A 21253-nucleotide genomic window follows, 5' to 3' on the forward strand; every position below is an offset into this window, starting at 1 on the left:
GGATTTTTAATACCGATTTCAATGGGAGCATAGTTCTTTTTGATGATTTCTGGACCTCTTCTGTTCACCAGCTCAGAACTGCTGGGTTTTCCACTTGTCTCCTAAAGATTTGCATTGCATCACTCCCTGCCTCTGTTGCTGTAGCATCTTTGTCCCAGAAAATTACTTCTCTAGCTTTAACTGTGCAACAGAGAGGCAGTGCACTGGTGATTAGCACCGGTTACTGGGTGTCAAGAGACCAGAGTGACTTTTTCACTGATATTCTGTGACCGTGATCTGTTTCTGTTTCTCCATCTGTAAAATGGGGCTTATCAAAATTGCCCATCTTTTAAAAGTGCTTTGAGATCCTCTGAACTTTAGGTACTGGGTTCATTTGATATTGCTGCAGAATTAGCAGGGGCATCTCACTGTGTTATATACATGTTACCATGTATGTGGTGTTAATAATGCAACATTAACCAAACTAACTTTCCACTTCCATGCTTTCTGGCTTCTATTGTACTCTGGGGCTTTCCAGTTGTTAAAGCCATTGAACAAAGAAGGAGAGAACAGCAAACTCTGGGATGGGGTGGAAAGAAAAAGTGAAGAACTAATGAAAAACAGTTGAGAATGGGACACATGTGCTAGTAATGTAAACTGGCAAGAGTCCTCAAGAATGCTGCCATGAGAAAGTAACCAACAGGAAATAAACAGCCTTCCCTCTCTCCCCCTGTAGTTCCCTCTTGCATACTGTAATTTCACTAAATACCATACAGCACAGAACTGCCATAAGGTGCTGTACAACTGAGCTTTAGCTGGAGGAAAACATGACCTCATCTTTTCTTTTCACCACATGCTGTGGTTGCTAATAAGTTTCTTGGTAGTAATACATATGTTTTGGTCCAGTGAACTGTCTCACACATTTTCTACCTTGCATTGCAAAAAAATAAAAAGTGGTCTGTTATAGTTTGCTGTCTCCTGAAGGATTTGAGTGTTAGGAAGCCATTACGCCTTTTTTAGATGCTGTGGGGTTGTAAGAGCTGCCTGTCTCCTGGAAATGAGGTTTTCATTCTACTGGAGGAAAAGGCAGAATGATCCTATCTTCCACCACCTTGTTAATGTTGAATCCCTCCTTGTACCGTGTGGTTCATTGTGCACTGTTTATTGTTTATTTCCAGAAGTTCTGACTCTTCACCCCTTCCAGCTACTGATGTTCTCAGATAGCCATCCATGATGAATTAGGGCATATGTGTTTGGAAGCCTCGGAGGAGTGGGCTCCATCCATACAGATTTGTGCTATCAGTAGTTCGTTCTGGCGTCACTCTGAAAATGACCCTCGCAGCTCCTGGCTCTCTATTGTTGGTGATGATGGTGCCAAAAAGATTGAAAATTCTGAGACTCTTCTTCCTTTAGGGGCCAATCCTACAGCCTTTCCTCAGTGAGTAGATCTGTTGCATGGTCAGACCCTGGTTAGCTAACGCTAAGGGTGACATCTGTACTACAGCTGGGAGGTGTAATTCCCAGTTTAGCTAGATATACACATGCTGGCTCTGCTCAGACTAGTGAGCTAAAAATAGCAATATGATCACAGCAGCTAGACTCTTGCCCCCACCTCATGTACTCAGATGGGCAGAGCCATCCCTTGGGTATGGTGAATCAGGGTGACTGCTCCAGGCCTTGTGCTTTGCGGGGCCCCATGGGCCAGTGCGATTGGCTGGCACGGTCGGTCCCAGAAGTGGCGGGTCGGTCCCAGAAGTGATGGATTTGTCACTTCTGCCCCAGGCCCTGCACCCTCCTAGGGACAGCCCTGCAGATGGGGTTGTACTTGGGAGGCTAGCCCAAGTTGCTGCCCGTGCCACTTTGGCTACATTGTCACTTTTTACCTCGTTAGCTTGAGCAGAGCTAGCATGTGTACATCTATCTTAGTAGGGAATAGTGTAACACCGACAGACCCCGGTTGTCAGCAGGAGGGATTGAACCTGGGACCTCTGGAGCTTAGTGCATGAGCCTCTAGCGCATGAGCTAAAAACCAACTGCCTGTTAGCTAAGGCTGTAGAGCAGACTCCCTTCACCATAGGACTTGGTGTAAAGCTGCCTTTAATATAAAACTGCTCTAATCTGGTTAACTCCCATCAGCATTTCTTTCAGGAATCTTATTTATACTCTGCAATGATGTTGATCTGTCCCTCTAGAACAGCCTTATGCAGAGTGTGACTGATAATTTGAAAGTGAACTGTGGTAAATTCCTTGCTTTTTTAAATTATGGGTTTATTTTTTGTGTCAATAGAGCTAGGACTACCTTTGGTTTTGTAAAGGAGTTCATGAGGGAATGGGTGGGTGGGGCAGGGAGTTGGTAAGCAGAAAGTTTGCGGGCTAAGGGGTTTTAGTGTTTTTCTTTTGTGCTCAGAGAAACAATTTTCCTTTGCACTTGGCAATCTCATTTCAAGCACTAACCACAAAACTCATTGGTCTGAATTAGTGAAACCTTTATGTTTAAACCTTTGAGCCATGTGCTAGATATTTGGAAGATGACGAAAATGCCAAGACTCACAATATGTAATAGCTTTGGTTTGTGGTCATAATGGTTTAGATTGAGTGGAGGGGTGGGAAGGGAATTTTACAAGCTTTGAGTCTTCATTTCTAGAGGATAATGGAATAGCACTGTTTATCCTTTTCCATAAATACCTGCCTATGGCTTTCTCCTGAGTCTCTACCATGCAGTTATGGGTTTGTTTGAGCTTGTCTCTCTTGAAATATCATTGCTAAGTCCTTTAAAATTGTTATTTCTTTGTTTTTCTTTTAAAGAAAAATAATTGGATCTTAAGAGGAATGTTTTGTGTTTGGTGGGAAGGCTGGAGTTTGTTTAGAGAAAGGGGATCTGAAGAAGATATAAACCAGAGATACTAGCTATGAGGTATTAAGCATGCATTCCAAGAGAGAGTTGAAGAGATATACAAGGCTATAAAATACCCCCTTGCATACCAGTTTCTTTCCCTTGGAAATCTCTTAAAGCACTGAACTAGTAAAAATGTATGCTGGAGATGCCCAGAGCCTCCAATGGAATGAACAAATGGCACTAAATTCTGAAAGGGAGAATCAAAACCTGGTCAGAGTAAGCTCTCTGTCACAGGGTACTTGAATTGCCAGCAATGCAGACTCAGACCCCTGCTGTACATTGTCTGGAGCTCAGCTTTTCCTCTGATGCTTCAGTCATTCGTGGAAAATCCTCCCTAAAGGTGTCAAGAGGCGACATTATCGTGTGCTTGCTCAGATGAATGTGAGGAAGGAGATGCAGGAGGGAGAAGAGGACCTGAGAAAATGAGTGGTACAAAATACCCAGATTATCAGAGCTCATGAAGTGGCAGCTTTGAACGTGAAAGCACTAGTGCTAGAGCCTCGTAATTCCAAAGAGCAGCCAGTGTCTGCCACCAGGGAAAGGAAGGGAAAAGCAACAGCAAATCTCAATTAATAGTTCATGCCAACAGAAATTGCAGCTCCTGAGTCAATAAAGAAGGAATAATTTTTAAAAGGGTTACACTGAAGGTGGTGGTTCCTAGAATCGAGACGTTTTAAACATATTAAAACAAAGGGAGTGCTGGTTAAAAGAACAACATGTAAATTGCCGTTGTTAATGCATATGTTTTTATTAGGGACCCTGCTCCCTCAGAGTAGATAATATAATCCTATCACTCCGGAAGCACCTTCAGTTTCTTTCTCCAATAGATTTTGGGCCAGGAGGGCATTGGGATTAATGAGAGGCAGCGATGATGGGAAAATATTCCATTATCCCTACCCTTTGGCAAGCCTGGATAATTAATGAAACCTTTGCAAGAAATATCATTCGTTTCAATGTAATTGCAAAATAATTATCTCATATGGTAGGGGTGTTAACTGTGTTGATTGATAAGGTGCAGGTAACGTATGAAACATCTGCTTCAGGAATATATGCACTGCAACATTGTTCTAATTGGTCAGGTCAGCAGAATGCCCTGCAATTAAATAGATCAAAACCCGTGTCGAATGCTGGAGGTGTTTTGCCATACACACAGCATATGACATAAAGCAATCCAGTCTCCTTGGGGAGGTTTCTGCATGCCAGGTGGGAATTCTTTGTTCACAGTGTTGTCAGTGGATTGGTGATTGAATTTTTGAGTATGGGCTTTTATACAGTACTTAATTACAGAACATCATGCACAACTAATAAAAAAAAACAGAGGGAAAGGCAGAGAGTGAGAAGAAATCTTCGGACTAAACCACTGGATTGAGACTAAGGAGATCTTGGTTCATTTCCCAACTCTGACACAGACTGTGTGATCTTCTGGGCAAGTCACTTCCTTTATCTCTCTGTCTGTTTCCCATCTGTGAAATGGGGATAATAGTACTTTGTTTCTCCCACTCTTTGCTGTCCTGCCAAGTTAGACTGTAAGCTGTTCAGGGCAGGAACTGTCCCTTACTATATGTTTGTATGGCACCTACCAAAGCTGAGCTCTGTCTAGAGCTGATCAGAAATTTTCCAATGCAACTTGAGTTTTTTTGGAAAGCACCAGTTCATTAAACACAAAATTTCTTGTGAAAGCGAATCAGATTTGAAAAACTTTCGCTAAATTACAGGCAATGTTCCAGGGATAAAACTATTGTGAATGTCCATTTCACTCAACAGCTGCCAGTCCCAAGGAGCAAATTTCATTTCAGAGACGCCATGTGTCAGTCAGTGTTTCCTGAACATATTTTTGGGGGATTTTTTTAAAAATGTTGTTTCGTTCCGATTTAGAATACCAAAATTTCTCGCACACCAGAAGTCCCAAGTTTTGAGCAGCTCTAGCTCTATCTCAGTTGGAGCCTGTAGGTTCTACTATAATGCAAATAGTAACAGTAAGACAGGAAGGCCTTTTGAAGACCTCTTTTTGGAGGGCGGTCAAGGAGTTATGGGGGGAAAAATTCATAGAAATTCCACAGCCTTGGTAACTTGGAACAGCCAAAATGTTCCCAAAATAGATTGTTAGTGAGTAATTTGAGAAGAACTAGTTCAGTAGGGCAGAGTGCCTTTTTGCTGATCATGCTCATGTCATGAGGGTCACTATTGCAGTGGCTGCCATTAAAAAGTCATGGCGTGCTGTTGAGTGGCATCTGAGCAAACACACAGTATTTTCCTATACATAGAATAGGAAATAATTGCATTCTTCGATGCTGCTGAGTGGTAATGGGTGAGCAATGCAGTCTTTTTAATGGCAAGCAGCCTAGGGAGATGTTGTGGGGTAAAGGAAGTGGAGTTGTTCAGCACTTGATCAAGTAGGTTGTGGGTCATCTGTTCACTATTATCTCCCCCTCTGCCCTCTCTGAACCTCATTTTAATTTCTCTGATACAGGGATGGTCAAAACCCAAACTTCAGGGGCTGCAGCATGGCCCATGGCTACTTTCCTTTTCGATAAAGTGTGCTACATGGAAACTCTGAGCCTGATTCTGATTCTCACACTGGTCTTACGCCAGACTATCACCTCTGATTTCAGCTGAGCTGTTCCTGATTTGCGCGAAGAGCAGAATCAGGCCCTTCAGCATGTGTTGTTGTGTGTAGTGCAGCCAGACTGCTGGGACCATGACAGAGCATTGCAACATGGGGTTTATGGTCTCCATGGGCTCAATTCTCATGTGAAAGAGGTGGGTTGCTATAACCTGGTCCATTTTATGCTGGATAGGTGTGAGCCTATGGGCACATTGCCAGCATCACCCTCAGGTGGGCAAAATGTGTTTTGCCCAGTGCTTGATCTGCAGCTCCTGCTGCATATGCCACTATGGGGAACTCCAAGTCTTGTACCAGGTCTGGAATGCTGTTAATGTCTGTGTGAGATTAATGTCAAGCTGTTAATGTCTGTGTAATGGGTTTTTATTCCTCATTACTGACCTGATAGATAATTCCTCAGCTGTTCCTCCAACCTGTGGGATTTTACCCACTTAATTAACTTCCTATCTTGTTAAGTTAGCTCCCCTTTTTTGCACAAGGAGCTGTGTACAACTTGTGTTCAAGGGACTTTTCTCATGATCATATCAAAGGTACCGAAGTCCCTGAGGCTGGTGCAGAGCCTTTGAAGTGAGTGGTGCTGCTGCAGAGGCCAAATTTGGAAGTGCTTTCTTGTGTTCTGATAGCAAGTTGTTGACGAGGAGCCAAGTCTGTGATATGTCATGTCTGACACAGAGGTGAGATGCCCCATCCCTGCACCCCCAAAGGAAATAAATGGAAACCGGTGACACTGGCCAGACGACCCACTTCATGCAGAGTGCCTGGTGGCATGCTTTAAAATGGAAAGCTACCATATACTCATCAGCCTTTCAGCATGTTCGTGAGCTGTCTATGTAAATAAATACACACATCAAACAAGGAGCGGACAGCTTTTTACCATGTTTCAGGCTGAGATGTTGATTAACGATGCAGCTCATCTCAGCATCTATCAAATTAGTGCTAAGACCGTGGCTGCATCTTAGCTCTATTTAATGTACAGATATTTACATCATGGTAGCTGTAAAATGTAATGAGATGTTGGCTGGATTTACATCTGTTTGGTGTTGCTCATGATTTACAGAAACATTCAGCTTAGATGTTTCTTTCATCATTATCTTCTCTGGTCTCTCACTCTCTATTCATTGTGCCTGGTTAATTGTGTTTTTATGCCCATGTGCATCATTGTGGAAGTATAGAGGGATCAGAAAAACCCACAAGAAAGGCATCCACCCCTCAGTGCTAACAAATGTTGGCAGGAGAAGGATCTGTGAGCAGGGCTGAATAAAACTTTTTATCTCCAGCACTGAACCAAGCTGCGCTCTTTAAACCAACATAAGGCTGTGAGCCACAAACACCAAATTTGAGGAGGAGATCTCAATATTACATTGTATAAGGGACACGTGTGAGCACAGTTGGGTGGCTATGCGCAACTCTAGGAACTTTTATTATGCTCAAAGCTGTTCTAGAAACAGCAGGGGTACAGAGAAAGGGGGATCACATATGAAGAAATTTCACTGAGGTGTGTACAGAAGAGGGACTCCTTACTTCCCTGGTAGGCAGAATCTGTAGAGCCTGCACATGGAGGGGGCATCTGCTTTCTGTCACACAGCTCTTTGATGTTAGGGTGAGCTGGGAACTGAACCGAGAAAGACTGATGGCTCTGCTTCTACATACACCAATCCAGTGCCAGTGCCCTTATAGACTGCAAAATGTAGGAGTTAGTTTCAGCCTAGTGGTGGAGAACTTTTCCCCATCACCTCTGGGCACCTGGGCTGCACGGTAGGACACAGGATTTCAGAGAGAGGGTACAGCAGCAAGAAGCTACAAACTGGCATCTACTGTCCAAACTGGAGCCACAATGTGAAAATAAATTCCTAGTGCACTTACCAGACCAGAGAGTACAATGACTGGATTTAATTATCAAATGTGACAAATGGCTATAAATGGAATTGTAGATATCAGCAAGATGAAAGTGTGTAGAGGTTGCAGAGGAGTTTGAGCTCCTAACCGATTGGAGAGGCAAACCTACGTAGATGGCTTCCTGTCTTCTTATAGTACTAACATCACCATGTTACCAGATTTATTATAGGTGGGCGGGGAGTAAAGGGATGAAATTAATGTAGACAGTTTATATGAGAAATCCCTAATCATGAGATCTGTTAGAATTCGCAATGGTCTGGCAAATGAAAGAAGGGTAGTCCCATTTCTTCCACTGTTCAGAACTGGATTGGACCAAATATTGGACAAGGAAGGGCACAATCTTTCATTGGCTAGGAGGGATGGACTAAATGACCTAATAAGTCTTTTCTGTCTATAATATTCCATGATCAGGTAACTGGTGGATTGGGGGAATGCGGTGGACATAATATATCTGGACTTCAACACAGTCCCACATGACATTGTGATAAGTAACCTGGAGAAATGTAGACTCACTGGAACTACCATTAAGTGGATACATAATTGGTTAAACAACCACAAACAAAGAGTAACTATTAATGGAATGATGTCGGGTTGGAGGGAAGTCTTAAGTGGGGTTCCACTGGGATCTGTTCTGGGTCTGGTGTTTAACATCTTTATTAATGACCTGGATGACCTAGAGAGCATACTGATGAAGTTTGCAGATGACGCAAAGCTAGGGGGGTGGCCAATACTTTGGAGGATAGAGTTAAAATTCAGAGGGATCTTGATGAATTGCAGAGCTGGCCTATAGACAACAAAATGAAATTCAACAAAGACAAATGTGAGTTGCTACACTTAGGGAAGAAAAACCAAATGCACAAATGCAGAATTGGGGAAAACTGGCTTGGCAGCAGCACTGCCGAGAAAGATCTGGGAGTTGTGGTGGATCACAACCTCAACATGAGTCACAATTTGATGCTGTTGCAAAAAAAGCAAATGCAATTTTAGGTTGCATTAACAGAGGCATAGCATGCGAGTTACAGGTAGTGAGAATACCACTGTATTCTGTGCTGGTTAGGCCTCAGCTGAAGTACTGTGTTCAGTTTTGGTCACCAATGTATAGACAGCATGTAGCGAAACTGGGAAAGATCCAGAGGTGAGTGACAAAAATGATCAAAGGGATGGAATGCAAGCCATATGAGCAAAGGCCGAAGGAACTGGGTAGGTTTAGTTTGGAAAAAAGGAAATTAAGGGTAGATATGATAGTGGTCTTCAGATTCTTGAAAGGCTGCCATAAAAAGATGGACAAAAGTTGTCCTCCTTTAGCACAGAGGGCAGGACAAGATGGAATATGTTCAAATTACAGCATAGCATATTTAGATTAAATCTCAGGAAAAACTTCCTAACTGTAAGAACAGTAGGACAATGGAACAGACTGCCAAGGGAGGTTGTGGAAGCTTCTTCACTGGAGCTTTTCAAAAGGAGGCTGGATAGCCATCTGTCTTGGATGGTTTAGACACAACAAATCCTGCATCTTGGCAGGAGGTTAGACTACATGACCCTTGTGATCCCTTCTAACTCTATGATTAGAGATGACTGAAGGTACATGAATAAATATGTCTCTCACGAGAACACATACAACTCAAAATATAACATTAATGACCCTAACTATGATACAGCCCTGTGCTTCTGTTTCTAGTGGTGCATAGGTTGAAATGGCCTCAGACAATGAACAGTCGTTACCTACAAGGGCAGCACTATACCTTCCTAACTGAATGGGAAAATTGTTACTCAAAATGTCACCGAATCGAATCTTTGATGATTCATGGTAATTTGTGCACCTGCCTATGAAACCTTCCATCAGATAGTCTCACTTTATAAACGTGGATGAATTACCCCCCCACCCCCCCAAGAGGCAGGAAAATATCCCTATTGTACATTTGAAGAAACAGGGTTTAAAGAGATTAATGGAGTAGACTTCCATGGGCAATCTACTCATGTGCATGGACAAAATTGCACACGCAAGCATCTGTGCTTACACTTTGTACATGCAACCAGCTGCACTCATGTCAATACTACTTTTCTCCCTTTAAACAGTCTAGCACTTGCATAGGTGCTTCTGTTTGGAATATATAGCAGCCTGAGGGGCTTGCGTCTGTGAAGTGCAGGGAGCAAGTATGTATGCGTACATATGTGAGAGATGGAGGGAAGATTTAGCTGGAAATGTATTCCTAATTGACTTGCCTAAGGTCATGTAGCAAGCCAGTGTCAGAGCCAAGAATAGAAGCCGGACTCCCTGACTGTTCGTGTAGCTGTTAGACCAGGGGACTGTGCTGCCACCCTACGAATGCTGAATTAACAACATAGGAGGTGTATGTGTCACAAGTCTGGCTGTGTCAGACCTGGTCCCAACATTTAGAGTTCAGGTTTCCCTCCTTTTTTAAATCTGGGAAGTATGAAATAACACTGTCTGGGGAAGGCAAAGGTGTTTGAGGGGGTGGAGGGGAGAGATGCCGATACCAGTGTGCATGATAGGGATCTAATTGAAAGCGGCCTGGCATGATGTTAGCACTTACTAGCTTGCTGAACGCTAAAGACATTTACGTTTTGCTGGCTAGCAAAATTAGTGCTGTGCTAGCTCATGCTGGCTGGCTCATTCAGAGAGCACAACAGGGAACGGAGGCTTGGTATGCTGTGCTGCGCCCCCATCTCAGTGTGCTTCACCAGGATAGTCTGGTGGGTGATTGAAAGGAGCTTGTCTTCTATCTTTTCTCCTGAACCATGAATGCGTTTGTTACACTCTCTGGCCTCCTATGCTGTAAGAGGCTAAAACTCCAGACCGGTGTGTGACATCTGGCACTAGAAAGGGCACAGGGGATGCGAGAGCTGTGCTAGTCAGAGGAGAGAGGTGGTGAAGGGGTAATGTGAGGAGAGAGAGAAGCCCTGTAACCACTCTGGCATAGGTTTGTGTTGCGCCAGTTCCTGTCTGAATCCCATCTGTCAGTGAGAGTGCGATCTAGACCCAACGTTGCTTAGTAGAGAGGGAGAGAGCTGCAGAGCAACTACTCTGTATGGCATGTGCTTCTCCCCCCTCTCTTCCCAGCATCCTACTGACTTCTCCAAGGGGAAGACTGAGAAGATCTGATATGACCTTCCTCTACCTGCTTCTCTCCCAAGGGCCCTTCCTCCTTTACCCCAACCACTGACTACAAGGTCTTTTGTTTACTCACTATGTACATCCCCTCCAACTTTTCCCCTCCCCTCCATCCCCTCCTGGCTAGTCATGTATCTTTGTCCATTCTCATTGCCTCCCTACACCTTCACCATCCGCTTGCTGCCCTCTTCTTACCATTTACAACTACTACTTCTCTGAAACATACAGCCAGTAACTTGCCAATCTGCCTTTCACCCTCCCCACACCAGTGAAACGTCAGTCGACAAAGTCTCGAATAGTCTCTCCCTGGGCAATCCTTGTGGCCACTTTCTCTGTCCTCCTCCTCCTTGAACTTTCTGCAGTGTTTGATACTGCTGATCACTTCTTCCTCCCTGATAACCCCTCCTCCTTTGGCTTTTTCAGTCTACTCCTCTCTTTGTTCAACTCCTACTTCTAAGTGGCTCATTCAGCATCTCCTTGGGAGTTACACAGAAAATGGAGGAAGACGGGAAGTTGCACAGTGTTTTGTGCCCCTTCTCTTCTCACTCAGTACCTCATCCCTGAGAGACTTGATCCGTTCACAAGGATTCAGCTTTTATTTCCTGTCCTGTTTCTCTCTAGCCAGTCTGTCTCTCCTAGGGTGACCAGATGAAATGGACAAAATATTGGGACACATGGGGGAAGCCACAAAAAAAAGGTGGCCGGAGCAGAGTTGCTGAAGCCAAAAAAAAAAAAAAAAAAACCGCTGGAGTGGCCAAAGCCACAATATCGGGACAAATGGCATCCTGAACGTGCATTGGTCGGGACACAGGACAAAGAACTAAAAATCGGGACATCTGGTGACCCTAGTCTCTCCATCACCTCATCCTGGATGGCTCACTGGCAGCTCTAATTAACAAGGATAAAAACGAGCTCCTTATTGTTCTTCCCAACCTCCTCTCCACTTTTGCCTTTCTCCACTGTTGTGGACAGCAGGTCTCCTCCAGGTCACATAGCATCGCTACCGTGGGGTCATCTTTGACTCCATCCTCTCTGCCTTCCTACACATCCCGACTGTTACCAAGTCTTGTAACTTCCTCACAACCTGTTGACAATCTGCTCCCACCTTTCTGTCCCAAAGGCAAAAACTGTTCCTCCTTGATCACTACAGCCTCTTCCTCTCCAACCTCCTTGTCATTCCTGTCACTCCACGCCAGTGCATCCAAAATACATCTTCCTTGCCCAGTCAGATCATTCCTCTCCCTCTTTCAGTGCTCCCTTCGCTCCCTCTGCCACTTCACTGAGTTTACATTTCTTGTCTTCATCTTTCAAATGTCTGCCCCAGCTTACATCTTGGATCTCATTTATTGTGTCCTTATTTCTTTCACTCTACCAGCCATGCTGGCCTTGATGCTGCTTTCTTTCCTTTCATTCCCACCTTCTAGCCTCTTTCCATGCTGCCCCTATGCCTGGAGGTCAGGGAATCCATGACTCTGTGAATGCGCCAACCATGAAACCCTATCTAACCTCTGAGGAGGCCGCTCTGCTCCTGAAGAGTCAGTAACAGATACAGAGCAACTCTGTTGATGCTTCATAGCCTTGGTGGACAGATTCCTCCTTCTCTGTAAAGGGCCCACTGTGCCCTGGCTGGCTACTTAGCTGTGGCATTGAGGAGTGAAAAGGGATTGCCCCTTGGGGAATTTGCTGCATTTATGCCTGGAGAAATTGTGTGTTTTCATTGAGTTAATTCAGGCACTCAAGGAACTTTTGACAAGTGCCTGCATAAGCAGAAGTGACTAAATGAAGGCTGAAATCTTCTCCCAGTTCCTGACACTAGGGTATATTTATTTTGTTTGTTTGTTGTCCCTGACAGGTCAGTCAGCCCAGTAGCACCAGCAGGTCAATGAAGAAAGGAGATCCTGACTGACGCATGCTTACCTCAACCTGACTTCTGGAAAAGAACAAGTATTGCGCTGAAAACCTCTCACCGGGCAGCACTCAGGTAAGGGAGGCGGCTCTGTTAGCACTTCTAACTCTGCTGGCACCAGGCTGGCCAGTGCTTGTTCACTGTGCTGCTTTCAGCTGAGGAATCTTCCCTGGTTTGTTTCTAGAGTGGCTGCACCACCATGTAGTTCTAGAGGTGAAACTCTGCATTATGCTGACTCATGGAAACTGGAGCTAGAAAAGATGGCACCTTCTATTCCAGCTCCCTAATCCTCAAATAGGCCAACATGGCTCCCTTGCAGTGTATTCCCCTGTCTTGTTCTAAATGATGGGATTTTCCCTATTTCCCTTGAGACACTATTCCAGAGTCTAATAGAATTAATCTGTTTACCTCCCTCTTAACCCTTGACCACTGCAGATGCAATTAGTAGAAGGGGATGGAAGGACTCTGTTTCCTGCACTGTATTGAGAAGGCTGGCCACACGCAGCTCCTTGTTAGAAGCACCATAGGGCTGCACTAGCCATGTTTGGTTTAGCGTGAGTGCCTAGGGTGTGTGTTTCAGATCATAAAATTTGATGCCCTCTGCTTGTCATCTTGTATTTGCCTGTCGTGACTGGTACCCACAGACTTTTCTCTGTGAGAACACAGGAGCATTTTTATCCATCATTATTCAGGGCCTGGCAGGGCAGTGAGTTGTGTTAGATGCCTGTAGGAAGAACAATATTGCTGGAAACTAAAGAGGAATGCAAAGCTGTTGTGTTGTCTTCTCTTGCTGGTGACTATCTGGGGCAGTTTTGTCAGTGGCACTGGAGCACTCTGGTGCTGGACTCTGAGCTGAATTTCAGTTTCTCTCATAGATAAGTTGGCTGGACTGTATGAATTTGGTGTCCTTGCATCTGGTTTGACATTGCTGGAGGATCTCTGTGTCCCTCTGTATACTGGCCCCAGCCCTTTCTTTGATGAATGCTGTAGCCTCTGGCAATATTTACTGAAAGGACTTGGTGGAAGAAGCAGTTGAACATATAATCAGAGAAATTAGAGCTGAGGCATCCCTAATAGATCTTTCAGAGTAACAGCCGTGTTAGTCTGTATTCGCAAAAAGAAAAGGAGTACTTGTGGCACCTTAGAGACTAACCAATTTATTTGAGCATGAGCTGTCGTGAGCTACAGCTCACTTCATCAGATCATCTGATGAAGTGAGCTGTAGCTCACGAAAGCTCATGCTCAAATAAATTGGTTAGTCTCTAAGGTGCCACAAGTACTCCTTTTCTTTTTGCTAATAGATCTTGTTTAGACTACCCCTTCCCTCCACACAAAGGCAAATGAAGGGTCCTTCCCTACAGACCTCACCAGAACATTGTCCAATCTAGTTTTAGATATTCCAGTGGAGGAGGCTCCCAGCATTACGCTTGGGAAACTGTCCAACATCCTAAGTGATCCTCCTGGAAGGAAGCTTTTCCTGGTAGTCAGCCTCTGTTTTCTATCGTTTACCCTGGTGTCCCTTTTTCTGTGTTTTCAGGGAGCATAGACTGTCAGACCTGAGTTACCCTCTGTGAGTAAAGAGCAAAATTTTAATCTTGTTGCTTTGTGTCATTGGGAGGTTTTGGGCCAATTTCAGTAGCTAGATCAATCACTTTCTTTCTAAAGCATCTGGAGTGGTTTAACAAACACCAAGTAAGCCACTGATACCAAGATTTATTGGCCAAGACAATGTAACATAGCCTATAAAATTTTACTATAATGACTGTATTTATCAGCATAGTATTTTCTAAGCCTTGGGGATAGAGTTACATGGATTTAGTATTTGGAGGGGAAGAAGGGTTGCCTGTTGAGTCCAAAGTCAAATTATCCATTGATTTTAAATGCCATAACCAATTCCTTTTCAGCTGAGTTCTACTTGGAGGTTGGCTGCTGCATGTCTTAGAGGAGGGGAAAGCATTTGCCTCTGGGATTTTCCTTCCTGCCAGACTTAACTCCTTTGTGAGTTTCAGAAATCCTAGGAAGACAAATTGCATAGGATATGCCACATGTACTCTCCCATTCTCACACACTTATCTTGTTGCTAGCTTTTAAAAGGACTGCATTAGAGTTGGTGTTGTGGAGTACAAGGCGCACACAAAATATAAATCATGGTGGTGGTCCTGTCAGAAGCTGCATTTCTCTAGCTGGGAGCCATTGACCCTTCTTAGTGCAGTCACCAAAAAACCCACAAAACGACAACCCGACATCAGGGGAAATGGAGAGTGGGTACCAGTAGAGAGTCCCTTGTTTTTACTCCAACACCCAGCCTCGCCTATTGTTTGAGACTCCATACAGGGCACTTCTAAGCATATGGGAAAAGCAGCATCTTGCTAAACTAATTCAAAAGATTGATTTTTATAGTCAGCTTCTTTCCATCTCTTCATGAGTTTTGTTCTGCTTTTGTGCATGGAATATGTAGACAAGAGGGATCAAGGTAGATTTCTGTGTCTGTGTCCAGTGCATGCAGTGGATTTCACCTTGAGTCTCTAGTCCCAGTTTAGTTGATCACGCTAAGTAACAGAAACTATTAAGGCTTTGCTGCAGTGTTAAGAGCAAAGGCTGCTACTGTGAATTTTCCTGTAACCCATTTGTATCCAATAAAGATCCTCTTTGCCTTTCATTTTATCTTGTTTTAGAGATAAGCAGGTAGCTGGACATTGGTACAGTGACCCACTTGCAGTTTCTTCCCTTTGCTCCCAGCTTTACAGGTCCTTAACGACCATTTCCAGAATTGTGGGACTCTGTTATAACTTGGTTCTGCCTTTCCAAAGAACTTGCCATCTGTTTGTATGATGTTCCCAACTTTCATTCGGTTAGGCTCATACCTTCTGGTGGAATGAAGGCTGGGTTTGGAGACCTGGCAAGGCTGAGTGAAGTGCCACTGAGCCAAGCATTACCCATTACTCAGTTCGCCTTAGCTGCAAACAGTGGTAGAAAATGAAGTGTGTGAAAGAGGATAGATGTAGTCCCATGTCCTCAGCTAACAAAGGAAGCTGAGGTTTAACACTGAAGACCATGGATGCCTCCCCTACTCTTGCTTTGTTTGTAAAACTGCTTGAGACTGAAGTCTTATGTGGTGCAATTTGGTGGCTTGTGCCAGTTTTGGCTGCCTACTTATCTGCACATCTTGTGCTCTCTCCATTCCATTCAGTGACAGAGACTAGTTCCACTAGCACTGGATCAACCCCATTTCCCCGGTGACAACATGGAGTATGTCTTCACTGCAAAATTAACTCTATTGATTGGCGGCCAGGCCAAAGTCTGGTTTTAAAGCTCCACTAAATTAAAGTGAGAGGGTTTTGTGTGTTAGAGGAGTGGAGGGTTAAGGGCAATACTCAAGTAAGAACTCAAGCTAACTCTGCAGTAATGATGTATCCTAAGGCTGTGTCTACACTGCAGAGTTAACCTGGGAGATTGGCTCATGGGTTTTAGCAGCCCAGATTAGCCTTCCCCAGGTTTGAGTGTTCCCATGGCAAAGCCCTAGCTAAGTTACTGTGCTTTCACTCTTTCAGCACTTGCCTGTGTGCGTGTGCATATTTTGGGGGTCTTTGAGTTGAGATGCTTTGGGATTTTTTCCCATCAGTTGTGTCAATTGCAGGAGAACTTATCCATCGGCTGAGGGGATGTCATGGGGTTGCTGGCCTCTTAAAGCAGAGTTTGGTCCCAGGCTACCCATGATGAGCTAATTTAAGGGGAACTGGCCTATCTTGGTAGTTAATTGAATAACGAGCATCTGGGCCTGATAAAACAAACATCAGGGCTCAGTTGCAGGGAGGTGCTCAGAGAGAGAGATGCTCTCCTAAGGAAGAGGAGCTCCAAGAGACCACAGTTCCTGGAGAGGAGGGTTGTGCCACCCCTGAGCCAGCAGGAGTGACTATGGGCCAGAGAGGTCAGGACTGAAAAGCAGAAGCCCCCAGGACAGCAGCTGTGCAGCCCCTAAGCCCAAGCGAAGAGAATTTATTTCAAGTTTATTTGTATTTAATAAAGTAGAATCCCAGCAGGGGAATTTTTTCTTACACCTTTTTGGACTGTGTGGAGGTCTTACGGGCCTCTGAGAGAAGGGAAACTGAGGCAGGGAGTGCCCATAATGTTACATTAGGTCAGATGGGAGCACTACAAGGCAGGCATATCACCTGAGAGGAGAATTTTGCAAAGGCCATTGGAGGACTGTCTGCACAGGAGTGATTTAGCCTGTGTCCTCACTGCACAGTGGGTAGTTTCCAGTTAGTTGGGTTCCAAAACTGTATGGAGGACCGGGTAGGGAAGGCTGTGCCTCCCCAAACAGCCTGGCCTCTGCCCCCTATCTGCCCCCTCCCACTTCTTGCCCCCTGACTATCCCCCTCAGAATCCCTTGGTTCTCGCCTACCCCCAGCTGGGTCAGCTAGCTGGGGCTGAAAGCACCTCCAAACCTGGGACAGAGTTTTTTCTGTGTGGACAGGAAGTGGGATTAGGGGTAAGAACTAGGTAAGAGTCCAACTTAATTCTGCATAGCCATAGCCATAATGTTTTCATACCATATCCTTTCCCTTTGAAGGGAAGCAGATAGAGTGTTTGAACAGTCAGCAGAAATCACAGACAGCTGTGATATTTAGCTGCTGAGGCCTGTCTGGCCTGACAAGAACAATTTTGAAATACTGAGAAGGACTTGTGGTACCTGCTCAATCAGAAGTGGGGATGGGTGAATGAGTCAAGCTCAGGAGAACATTTACATTCACCAGGGAGCAGTGGTAGCAGATAGAGAGAAAATCCCGGTGATTTCTTGGGCAGGATTAGCTTGCTGATGAACAAGAATCACTTGCTCGGAAGAAACAAGCCCCAACCCAAACAAACCCATTTAGTGATGCACATAAAACACATTCAAAGTAATATTAGCATAAATAAATCTGAATCCCCTAACTCCTGAAAAGAGAGCAGGAGAGCGTGGAGGGGGAAATGTGTAATCAGCTTTAAGAACTCGGAGGGTTTTAGGCAGTTATTGGAGTTGTTTTTGTGTGTTTGGTACTCCCCCCACCCCCCATAAAAATAGTCAGAATATAGTCCCCAATACTTCAAGCGCAGCTTTTTAGTGTTACCAGCCATTCTGGCTTTTCCTGAAATGACTGATTTCAATGGTGTGAATCCATCCAGCTACTAGGATGTGAAAAGCTCTTGAAATAACTTTTTGGGGTCCATTCATGACCTTCATATTGTGATATTCAATTGTATTGGGATTAGAACATATTAAAAATAGAAAACCTTTCCATGAATTTTTTGAAAGAAACAAATATTTGTCTTGACTTTTTTTTTTCCTTTTGTTCTTTCATTGTAAAAGTGTGTGTGTGTGGGGGGGGGGGGTTGCTTTAGAAAGCAGTTTTTCAATTTTGGGTTTTATGTTGAAAAACTAGAAATTTTCAAAATTTGTGAAAATTTGCCTTGAGACGAGAGGCCATTTTTGTCACCAAAAATTTAAAAAAAAAAAAAAATTCAAGCAAAAATTGTTGACCACCTCTAGTCATGGTACCATGAAGAGTGAATTTCTCTGATCAGATTAGCAATGTTGTGTTTTTGGGGTGTTTTTTGTAATTCATAGACCTATCCAGCAGGGGTCTGTAGACTTGGAGGAGCCTACAGAAATGTATCACCTGTGTCTGTCTGTCGGCCTTATAAAAAAGGAGTGGGAGTGGAGGAGTTGCTAGTCTCAAATTTGGATGGGGATCTTATTCCCCATTTCTCTCTGGACAAGGGACTGAGTTGGTGGGGAAGACCGTGGTACTCTTCTCTCAACAAAATGAGTTCCTCCTGTGTGAGTCACCAAAATCAATCGCTTGCTCACAGTAGATTGTGCTGCTGTTCAAAATATGATTGTGCCTGCTCTCTGAGCTCTACTGGGCTCCATGAGCTTTGCTGCCCTTCCGTGGGACTTGAATGCACCCATAGACTCTGCTCGAGACCTTGGGTTTAGCTCCTCCTTGATTGGGGTTGGGGGGAATAAGTGTTGGTGTATCTCACTTACAGAATCAAAATGAAACGTCGCCCACAGTGAAGTGTGCAGAACTGTGACCCTCATGCACCTTTCTCGCATGAGCAATGAAATAGTTAACAATTTTGACATGTGAATTATTGTCATTGGGCATTTGAGTTAACACCCATTTGGATAAATGGGACAGTTCACACCTCTCTGAGCTATTGTTCCTGGCTCTCTGCAGACTCATGTAGACCATCTCTGCATTTCTATTAAGTTCACATTTGTGAGGTTTTCTTCACAACCAGGACAGCCAGAGACTCTTTATATAAATGAAACCTGAGAGCAGAGAACAAGAGTCACTTCAGAGAGGTGCCTATATCCGGGATGGGCAAACATTTTGGCCTGAAGGCCACATTGGGGTTCCAAAACTGTATGGAGGACCGGGTAGGGAAGGCTGTGCCTCCCCAAACAGCCTGGCCTCTGCCCCCTATCTGCCCCCTCCCACTTCTTGCCCCCTGACTATCCCCCTCAGAATCCCAGCCCCATCCAACCCCCCCTGCTCCTTGTCCCCTGACCTCCCCCTCCAGGGATCCCCCCTGCCCCTAACCACACCCCCCCCCGGACCCCACCCCCATCCCAACCCCCACTGCTCCCTATCCCCTGACTGCCCCGACCCCTATCCACACCCCCACACCCTGACAGGCCCCCTGGGACTCCCACGCCTATCCAACCCCCCCGTTCCCCATCCCCTGATCGTCCCCCCAGAACCTCCACCCCATCCAACCGCCCCCTGACTGCCCCCTGGTACCCCCTCCCCCTTACCATCTCGGTCAGAGCACTAGGACTGGCGGCTGCGTTGCCCGGTTGGAGCCAGCCACATCGCCACGCAATCTAGAGCACTGGGGCAGGCCAGCGACTCTCTCAGCTATGCTGCCCAGCAGGAGCTCGCAGCCCCACTGCCCAGAGTGCTGGTGGCATGGCGAGCTGAGGCTGCAGGGGAGGGGCCGGGGGCTAGCCTCCCCGGCTGGGAGCTCAAGGGCCAGGCAGGAGGGTCCCACTGGCCGGATGTGGCCCGCAGGCCACAGTTTGCTTACCTCTGGCCTATATGGAGTACGGCTATGTACCTGCTCAATCTTCTCTGAAAATTCCCTTAATGGCCAACAAGACTTTCATAGGCTCTTGACTCTCACACTGTTAGCAGCTGCCCATGCTCTGGAGATATTTTGGACGAGTCTTCTTGCCTATGGAACTGGGAGCTCTCGTGACATTTTTTTAAATGGGAGTGAATGAGGAAGAAGTAATTTGCCTCTAGAAACGTATTTATTAACAAAGATAATGTTTCCAATACCATGTGTTAGTAAAATAATTTCAGTCTGATTATATCCTGTGCAAAGTGTTTTGTCAAAAGGAGTTCACACAAAGTGACAGCATAGGAAAGCAGAACTTCCTTTCACATCATGATTCATCCGGGGGAGGCTGCAGGGCTGCTGTCACTCAGAGAATTAATAAAGGCTTTGGATTCCTTATTTTGTGATCTGTGCTGGCAGATTTGCTTTTGATTTGTAAATTTCAAAAATATTGAATGAAATTGGGGATTTACCTTAATGGCAGTCAAGAATTAGTTACTCTGTTGCCTTGGAGATTCCCCATGGTGCAGACTAGGCAGCAAGCAGGGTTGGGGGTTTGTCAAGGAATGCCAGAACAAAGTTTGGGTCTGAAACACTGAGCCTTCTCCTGCTTCAAATGAAGCTCAGATCAGCAGTCACTAATATTTATTACATGCAGAAATAATAAGTGAGGACAGATGGTCTTGTGTTTAAGGCACTGAACTTGGACTAGGGAGATCTGGGTTGAAGTCCCAGTTCTGCCACAGACTTCCTGAGACACCATGGGCAAGGAAGTTTATATCTCTGTGCCTCGTTTTCCCATCTGTAAAATGGGGATAACAATTACAACTGGTCAAAGGTTGTTTTTTCACTGAAAAATGGCCTTTTATTGAAAACGAATTATTTTTGCACAAATTTTAATGTTGATTTTTTAAAAATATTTTTTTGATGAAACCTGAAAATGAAAAGGGGTTTTCTTGGGAGGGGGGAAGAGAGAGGGGAGGAAGGGTGTCAACATTCCGTTTTTCTATTTTTGTCCTCTTAGTGACAAAATGGAAAAAGAGGAAAGGGGAGAAAAACAGGTGCGATAACAGAAATAAACAAATATTTCCCACACAAAAAACTTCCCATAAAAAAAATTCATTTTTTTTAAATGGTTCTTTTTTGAAACTTGCAAAATGAAAATGATTTGGTATTTTTGTGAAACGTCGTAATCATTTTTGCCTAGCTCCAGTACTAAGACTTCCTTTCTCACACTCTGTATTATTTCTTTAGATTGTAAATTTTTGGGCAGGGTTCCTCTCACTCTGTATCTGTACAGTCCCTACCACAACGGGGCTAAAGTCAGCTGGGCCTCTGGATGCTATTGTAGTTCGAATAATAAGTAATAATCTCATGGCTGTTGGTCCTGTGACAAATGAATTGTTGGTCTCAGACCAGCTCCTAATGGACACGTACCAGCATCCTTGAGACAAATGCCACCTATGTTGGCAGTATCAGCAGAGACCAGGGACTGAATGGGGCACTGACACTACTTACCAACAGGCCTTCGGTACACTTGGAAAATTCAGACCTGGCTTTCTTCACTGGGGTGGAATGAATGATGGAAGCTGGAATGTAGACCGCATACAGGCATTTTGAGCTAAATGACATAGTAATAAAAATGCCCGCACCTTGTCTGTATTACAGCTTCCACCATTTGCTATTACTGATGGAGAACTGCACAGCTAA

The 21253-nt window shown here is 44.7% G+C and overlaps 1 protein-coding gene across 6 annotated transcripts in view; it reads left to right on the forward strand.

Moving 5' to 3' along the window:
• TSPAN18 (tetraspanin 18) overlaps window positions 1-21253 on the forward strand; it is a 177684-nt gene that overhangs the window by 83075 nt on the left and 73356 nt on the right. For 5 of the 6 annotated variants that reach the window (XM_073348079.1, XM_073348077.1, XM_073348075.1 and 2 more), the window contains one exon: window positions 12380-12508. The exons of the other annotated variant lie outside the window; for it this stretch is intronic. The gene's annotated coding sequence lies outside the window, so the exon portion shown is untranslated. The remainder of the gene's footprint in view (window positions 1-12379; window positions 12509-21253) is intronic. 6 annotated transcript variants of the gene reach the window in all.

Source organism: Lepidochelys kempii, chromosome 6, assembly GCF_965140265.1.
Source record: "Lepidochelys kempii isolate rLepKem1 chromosome 6, rLepKem1.hap2, whole genome shotgun sequence".
NCBI classification, from domain to species: Eukaryota; Metazoa; Chordata; order Testudines; family Cheloniidae; genus Lepidochelys; species Lepidochelys kempii.